The sequence below is a fragment of the Acinonyx jubatus genome, chromosome D4 (assembly GCF_027475565.1).
Source record: "Acinonyx jubatus isolate Ajub_Pintada_27869175 chromosome D4, VMU_Ajub_asm_v1.0, whole genome shotgun sequence".
NCBI classification, from domain to species: domain Eukaryota; kingdom Metazoa; phylum Chordata; class Mammalia; order Carnivora; family Felidae; genus Acinonyx; species Acinonyx jubatus.
In genome coordinates this window covers 3,607,608-3,616,291 of record NC_069391.1, presented here as the reverse complement: position 1 = coordinate 3,616,291, position 8,684 = coordinate 3,607,608, and positions in this window count along the sequence as shown.

Below are 8,684 nucleotides of genomic sequence, written 5' to 3'. Positions count from 1 at the left end.
CAGAATTTTCCTGCAGAAAATCTCGGTCCCCAAGGGTCACCGTGTACCCGGAGCCCTCAGTCCCCATTCGTGCCCCCTCTAGCCCCTGGGAACCCCCAGTCTGTTTTCTCTCCGTGTTCCGTTACCTACTCTGGAGGTTTCCTTCAAGTGGAATCTCGCAAGAGATACCTTTGGGTCCGCACCGACTTTTCAGACGGGACAGATTCATTTTTGTACTTTGTGGCTGTTTGAAATAGACTTTTTCTCGTTTGATATTGAAATCATAATGGACTAAGGATTAGGTGGGAATATGGAGGCCCCTTCGGTGACAATGGGCACGGTCTTGGGGTGGAGACCCCTGTGCGTGCTGTGACACCACAGCCTGAAGCCAGACAGGACACGGCTGGTCCTCCTGTGGCCCAAACAGAAACCGGGAGATGCAGAAGGTTGGACGGTCACACCACAGTGCGGAGAGCATCCCTCAAGACCCAGGGCCAGAGGGTTTACAGGCCTCTGGGCCAAATAATGCTCCAAATCAGTGCGTTCCCCGGGATGGAGGCCAGACCCGTCCCAGTCCAACGGGAGGCGACCCCTGTGGGAGCAGGCCTCAGAGATGCGGGACGTCCCGGGGAGGGACTCGGATAAGTGAGACCCGAGGGAGGCAGCGCTGGTCACCTTCAGACGTGCAGGTTTCTGGTCTGGGGACTGGCAGCCTAGGTGTCCACGTGAGGAAGCAGAGGCCCCAGCCAATCCGCAGCGAGAAGTCCTTGTCCTGCAGGGGACCAGCTGGCCCAATACTGGGAGAGCCCCCAGAGCCCAGAGTCGGCCCTTCCCTAGCCCCATGTGGGGCCACAGGCAGGTTGGTCAGCTCTACTCCCCTGAGTTCGGGGGGGGCCCTCGGCAGGTGGTGGGGTTCTCAGGAAGAGGGACCCCTAGCCCCAGGACGCCAAGATGCACGCCTGCGGGTAGGACAATCCAAAGTCAAGGAGATGGGCTTCCTGACCCAAGTCATCTTATTAGTGACCCAGGCTGTGCTATTAGCCCCGGTGTCCCCATCTGTGACATGGGGACGTAACGGGCTTTCTAGATGGGTTGGCGCATTCCCTGAGAGATGAGGTGGAATCGTGGCCTGGTGCCTGGAGGACATAAAGGGCCACCTGGAAGGCTTTCCCAGAGTCCCCCGGGGCACAGGATTCCGGTAGCCTCTCTTTGGCCCATGCCTGCTGTCCCCCTTCTGGGAACACTCAGGGTTGGTTGCGAAGGAGGTGGAGACGATCCAGGAGGTCAGCAGGTCCCACGTGGAGGAAGATCAGCGCTGGAGGGACAGAAGGACGTGTCCCGTGCCCCCTTCCAGGGCCCGAGTTGTGACACCCTCTGACCAGACCTGTGACCTGACCTGGTGTGGACCCTGCTTCTATGGTTTCCCTCCCTCCCTCCTTCCCTTCCTCCTTCCCTAATTCAGCTGGGAACTCAGGTCCCTGCTGTGTGCTGAGCACCATAATCTGTTCCGTGAGCACGACCCTACGGGGTCCCCCACGTGACCTCTTCCTTTGCAGGGTCTGAATCTTCCTGTGCTGTGTCCCCTCTGGCGAGTCTGGGAGGGAGGCCTCTGCACATGTGCCTGTAAGGAAGCACGAGTCCAGAAGGTCCAGACCACCTGCCCCAGGTCCCAGCCTGTGGAGCCTGAACGGCAAGGCGGCCCAACCCCACAGTAGACGAGGGAGGCTGGACCTTCCTCCCTCCCAGCCTTCTCCAAAGTGCAAGGCCTTCTCTCCAGCCCAGGGTGAGCCTGCTGGGCACACAGGGCCCTCCGAACATGCCCTCCTTCACATCTGGTCTGGGCCCCTTGCCCCACCCTCAGCTCCTCTGCCGGATGAAGGGGGAGCCCTGTCCTCTCCCTGGGTCTACCCCTCCGGTCCGGGCCTGCTGGTGTCAGAAGAGCTTGCAGATTTGCTCCCCATGACCGCGTGGGTTCAGGGACAGGATGGGGGCTGTGGGTCGAGGCCTGGACGTAGCGAGTGCGGGACGATGGGATTTGGTAAAAGAATGACCTGTAGATTCAGCTGGACTCCTGTAGACTGAGCAACCAGACTGCATACCCACTGGTCTCCCCTGAGCGCACAGGACAACAAGGAACAGAGGAGCATGGACCCGGAGGGACAGGCTAGGCCCAGCGCTCACCTGCCCTTACGGTTTTAAACCTCACCTATATGAGGGCGGGCGTATGCTGTCCCGACAGTACCTAAGGCAGAAGCCCTGTGTGGCAAACACAGGACAGAGCTGCTCAGGGTGACACCGGGATGAGGCGTGGACTCCCCGAACGTCCACGGCCCCCTAGAGGCCCGAGCCCCAATCCCAGAAGCACAGCTTGACGAGCCCATGAGGAACCCATCACTTCTTTTTATGGCAGGGAACACTGAGGTTTTGTCCAAGGTCACCCAGAACTTCGAGGGCAGAGCCCGTGGCAGGTGGCCTGAGACCTGGCATCTGTCCACAGAGACACGTCTCCTGTTGTCTCCCAGTCCCGGTACAGAGGCCCCGTGGGGGCTGCCATGGATGTCTGGGTCTACCCTGAGCTTTCCAGAGCCGTCTGCTGGGCTCCCGGGAAAACGCTGGCCCTTGCTCCAGACAGAAGGTTCTGCCCTCCAGTAAGAAAAGGGAGGTGCATGCCCTCACTGGGCTAGAGGCCCTGCCCCCACCTGCTCTTGGAGATTAAGGTCTGGGGAGCCCTGTCTTCCTGCTCCTTCCAGGGTTCTAAGACCTGCTCGACCACGTAGCCCCTCCTTCCTGGGAGACATTCCCAGGCCTCCTCCGGGATCTCAGGCGGAGGTCACAGCAAGGGATCGAGCGGGAGGATCTGGGCGGAAGGGAGGTTGAGGACGGAGTTTGGAGGCCAGGGCTCCCGGTCCAGCTTGGCCGCTAACCAGAAAAGGATCCCTAGCCATTCCCCCGGGGGTGCCGCCCCATCCCCTTGGTGACGTCAACCCCTCTCCTGGAGTTACCAGTGGGGAGACCGACCACCAGGAAGTTCTTCCTCATCTGCCCGGAAGAGTCGAGACCAAATTCACGGACAAATCGAGGGGTGTGTTTCCCTGCACACCCATTTGACAGATGGGAAATCTAAGGACAGGCCAAGGGAACGGAGGCTTGCTTATCCGGGGTAGCTGGGGCATAGCCCCTCCACCGCGGGCCTCACTTGCCTGGGTCCTAAGCTGCTGGACGAGCCCGCTGATCCCAGCGAGACCACATGGCTGTCACCAGAAGTCCTCAGTGAACCCCTCCCTGCTCCATTCAGCTCCATGCGAGCAGGAACTAGGTTGGCTCATTGCTCTGAGTCCAAGTCCCCAGAACCTTCCCGCAATGTAGTGGACGTTTACCTTTCTCGAATAAGCAGATGAATTGATATGCGTCAGGTGCTGTCATTGACAGAAACCGCTTCTGTCCTTGTTCCTTTGTGGATGCGTCCATGCCTGCCCTCAGCACCCTGTCTGCTCCCTGCTGTGTGCACGCACCTGGATCCCAAACGCGAGCCCCGGACCCCACCCAGGGGTGTTGGGCCACAGCCAGCAAGGGGGAGCGCCGTCCCCATGGCCCTCCTCATCCTAAGAAGACACGTAAGCCATATTCACCAAGGTTTTTAACCATTATACTCAATCACACGCACACACACACACACACACACACACGCACACGCACACACACACAGAGCGAAGGGTAGGGGCCCTGGAGGACCCGCACACGTATGTCTCCTGCACCTCCCGCCGCCCCTGTGCTTTTGTGGGTTTCATCTGGTTCTCTTGGATCCACCTCCCGGCTCCCTTGAAGGCGACAGGTCTCCACCCGAGTCCCTGGGTCACCCACCCACCTCTACTATTAGGAGGACGTGCAAATGCACACCCTGCATTTCTTCCCATCTTCCTCTCTCCTCCCAGACATGGGTCATCAGATTTCGCAGTCGAGAACACCCCTTGTGTCTTCCCTCACCTGTCCTTCCACCCAGGTCTTCCCAGGCCAGCCCCGAGGTGGTCCTCGGGCTGGATTCGTCTCCTGGGAGGTGGAGGTCAGGGGACAGAGGGCAGACGGTGCCGGTGGGGGCAGGAGAGGGCCGTGGCCCACTCGCTGTGTGCCGGCTTGTCTGCCAGGGCCCCCGGGCTGGGTGAGCCCCGCCGGCTCTCCTCTTTCTTCCCGAGGGGCGTCCTTGTCCTGAACGTGCACCAGGGAACCTGAGTGAAGAGACCACTTTGCTTTGAGACGAGGGGCAGTGTGGCAAGGGCTGCAGAAGACGTTGGCCTTGGATGGGGAAAGCGAGGCCTGCCACGCACCGCTGTCCCGTTCAGGCCCCTCTGGCACCTGAGTGCACCTGTAGCCGGAGGGGCTGGTTCCCGGCAGGCTGGCCGTGTCCCTTGGAGCCCCCGGTCCCTCCTCTCTGCCTGAGGACTCTCTCCCAGAGACGGGAGCCCGTCACAGCTGTCTCTGGGGACCTCTGCTTCCTTACCTTGTCACCTGGGGGGCTGGTCCCCAGACCAGAAACCTGCCCGTCTGAAGAGACCACCGCTGCCTCCCTCGGGTCTCACTTGCCCGAGTCCCTCCCCGGGACGCCCCGCATCTCTGATGCCTGCTCCCATGGGGGCCGCCTCCCTTGGACTGGGACGGGTCTGGTCTCCATCCTGGGGAAAGCACTGGCTTCCGTGCTATATTTGGCCCAGAGGCCTGTGAACCGTTCTGGCCCTGGGTCGTGAGGGATGCTCTCCCCTCTGTGGTGTGACCGTCCGTCCTTCTGCATCTCCCGGTTTCTGTTTGGGCCACGGGAGGACCAGCCCTGTCCTGGCTGGCGTCAGACTGTGGCGTCACAGCACGCACAGGGGTCTCTATCTCTGACACGTGCCCTCTTTTACTGACACAGCCTCTTTTATCCTCGTGACATTCCCCCCCCCCCCCCCCCCCGCTGGAAGGTCCGTGTGACCGGTTCTGAGGGAGAGAATATAACGATGGGTGTCGCTTTCAAGCTGGTTCATGAAAGCCTGTGGTGTCTCCACGTTCCTTTTCTCCCGGGTCCATTCTCTGTCTCTGTGTCAGTGTTGTGTCTGTGTGTGTCTCTCTCTCTGACGAAGCAAGAGCAGAAAATATAAGCTGCCCCAGGAGGCCCAGTGCCAAGAACCGACAGAGGGTCCGGGCTGAGACACAGAAGGCCTGAGACCCCCCAGTCCCAGCCGAATCCTGCCAAGAGCACGTGCCCATTCGCGGTCTTGGAGGCGGACCCTGCCCCAGTGGAGCCTCAGCTGAGGCTGCAGCCGGGGCCTCCTGGGTGACCGTGGGGCTGAGGCTCCCAGCCGAGCTGAGCCGGGAGACTGGTACAGAAAGTATGAGGTGGTCCAAGGAAGGTGAATGTGTCCCCCAGGACAGACAACAGCCCATCCTCCAGGCTGGGGGCTGGGCCCGCCCTCCTCCCTCCCGAGCTCTCTCCGGTCACACTGGCTCCTCCTCAGCTCCTCTCTGGTCAAACCCTCTGTGCCTCCGAATCTCTGCAGCTTTGCTCGTCCCCGCAGCACACTGCTTGCAGACATGTGCGGGACTGGCTCCTCTTGTCCTTCTGGGTCCCAGCATCAGGGCCACCCTGGAGGCCTGTGAGACCCCCCCCCCTCAACCCAGGGGCCCCTGGCCGACCTCCTTCACCCTGCTTCATTTCCCGACAGTGTTGGTCTTTCCTTTCACACAGATTCGCTCTTGTGCCTTGTGCACCTCCCCCTGTGGGCTGTGAGCTCCTGGAGGGCTGGGACCTCACGGGACCTTTGACTCTGGCTCCCGGGCCCAACAGCCCCTGCTCGGGGTGAGAGGCACAGGAGCTGAATGCATCCAGAGAGGATCTCAGAGTCCCTACCTGCCTCTGAGCAGCTCACGCTGTGGACATGCAGACTAATAGTAAGAGGTACATGTTGGGTTGGAGGCAGGGACGCCCAGCCTGACCCATGAGCGTCCCTTCCCGCTCCAGAGGCTGCACTGAGCACAGTGGACACAGCCTGCCGCCTGGTGGTCAGCCCCGGCATGACAGTCCCAGGCTTGGAAACCAGAAAACGAAACACACACCTCTGTTTGGATGTAGTCAAGGCAGCAGCCCTCCCTGGCCCTAGGGGGACACAGGGGCAGGACCTGCGGGCTACAGGGGCAATGTGAGGACTTCAGAAGCCTCCCTTGTCCGCCGTTCCACCTCTCCAGTCCCGGTGCCCCATTCATTCCTAAGGCTTCCTCACCCCAGCCAAGGCACTACCTCTGGAAGCCCTTCCTAATGAGGCCCCGGGGCTCCGACAAGGAGGGTCTTGACCTCGGTTCCCACACCAGTGTCCGCTGCTCGGGCACATGCTGCCCACCCAGGTCCTCGGTCCTCCAAGCCCCCAGGCTGCCCTCCGCTCGGAAGGACCTTGAGGGAGGAGAAAGCATTTTCCCAGGACCAGGAGCATCTTGGGGCAGGGGTGGAGGTCCAGGGCCAGCAGACAAGCCTGTGGGACCCTTGGGACACCATGTCTATGCAGCCCAATTTACATAGGAGTAAGCTGAGGCTTGTCCCGTAGCCCCCTCCCAGTAGGGGGGTGTGTCCTTCTAGCTCCAGGCTGGTGGTGGACACAGGACCCCAAACCCCGTCTTCTTCGGGTGCCCCGGGGAAGTGCTCAGCCCAGGCAGCCCCCCTGGATACCCTGGAGACCCCGCTGGCCATCAGGCTGGCACGTCTCCCCACCCCACGTATGAGGCCTGATCGTGCAGCTAGGCCACTGGGCGCCCCTGCCCCTTGGCAGAGCTGCCTCCACTCCCCTTCTACTTGCCCCGGTGTCACCTCCCGCCTCCAGGGTGTACTACCCTTGAGCCACTGCCGGGTGGTCAGTGTGCGTGTGTGTGTGTGTGTGTGTGTGTGTGTGTGTGCGTGTGCTTGCCTGTACGGTGTGGGGATATCCAGATATAACAGCCCCACCTTGTATGGGGTTGATAGGGATCCGACGGGATCTCAGGGGTCTCATTCCCAGGGCGAACCCCAGGGGAGGCCTGAGTTTGGCCTAGGACGGAGACCCCCACTGCTTGACTCTGCCCACCTCACGTATCCTGGGCCGGTCCCTGGCCTCAGTCTCCCACCTGGCCCTGAGGTTGAGCGTGGAGTGACATCAGCGTGGACAGGGCCCAGGCTCTCCTCCTGGGTGGATGGAGAGGAGATGTGCCACGCACACAGGCCTCCCTAGTAAAGGGCAACTGGGTCTCGTGTCCTCGGCCTGGCACGGCCGTGTGCCCTCCCCGGGGGGCTCCGTGCCTCTGATTCCGTGTGCACCCTGCCTCCAGACCGCTGCCCTGTAACCTCAAATCCTGTGAGCCCTCGGATCAGCCTCACCCCAGCCAGTGGGCTGCAGACTTGAGGGCCTGGTGGGTTGGACACACGGGTACACGAGGGTCGCCGAATGTACCTATAGCGTCCCAGCTGTCAAAGGCCCCACGCTCCCCCCCAGGGTCCAGCTGGGTGCACGGCAGGGGCAGGGGGTCTGGAGGAGACGGTGGACACCAAGTACGGGCAAGGAGAGGATCGGCCTGTCACCTCCCGCCTCCCCCTCCTTCTCTCCACCTCCTCCCACGGTCTTCCTGCCAGAACCGGGGACACAAGGGGCAGCCTGTCCCTGGCTGCAGCCCTGGCCGGGTAAGAGGGGTGGGAGGGAACCCAGGAAGGAGGGGGCACATCGTGGGGATGTCTGAGTGTTGGGGGTGGTTAGAGTTGCTAGGGACTCCCCGGGGTGCTCACTGACTTCACCCCTTCTTATACATGAACTGCGGCCCCGGGATCAAGGGCACTCAGCTCTGAGTGACCAAGTCCAGCCTTGAACGGGAACAAGAGACTCAGTCTTCACCCTCATGGAGCCCTGCCCTGACCATCACAGGTCTTGTCCTGGGTTGGGGCTCCCCCAGCAAGGTGACCCCCGTGCCTCTTGCTCACCTTCCTGAGATGGGAGTCACAGACCCTATTTTCAACGAAGAAAAGGAGGCTCTGACACCCACCACGTGAGCTTGAGGGTCACAGGGCTGGGACATGGCCCTATTATGGGTTTGCCTCACAGACAATCCGACCCAAAGCCTGAGCTCGCACGGGAGCCTGAGGAGGCTCCAACCCTGGAGATGAGGACGTCCTGGGTGGGGGCCATGGGAGGGGCGGTGGCAGAAGGGGCCTCTGAGGGGCCGGGGCTCCGTGGGCTCCCTGGGGGAGGAAGGCCCTAGGGAGGCCAGAGTGGGGTGAGGGGTGCCCACGGGGGTGGGCGTCTGGGCCAGCTCACGCAGGGCGCCGGATATCGGGCCAGGAGTCGGGGGTCACTGCAGGTTGGGGAGGGTGGGGATGCTCTGCCTCTGTGGCCCCCAGCTGCTGACCGTGGGGGAGACGCCGTCCCACCGCTGAGGCTGTGAGCTCGAGGGCGGGGTGGTGTCTGGGCTTCACCATCGTGTGCGGGTGCCTGCACACAGCAGCAGACAGACACGGGTGCTGACGCGTGCGGGGATGAGTGAACGGACACCGGGCTGCGGCTCCCATCTGTCGCTGTCAACAGCGGGGCCCGCGTCATGCGGCTCTGGGACGGTCCCAGTGAGTCAGCGATATGTGAAGTGTTATTCCTCACCCGGCACAGTTTGAGGGCTGAGAATCCAGCTGGGGACGGGACGGGGTGTGTGCGCATGGAGCTGACCTGAGC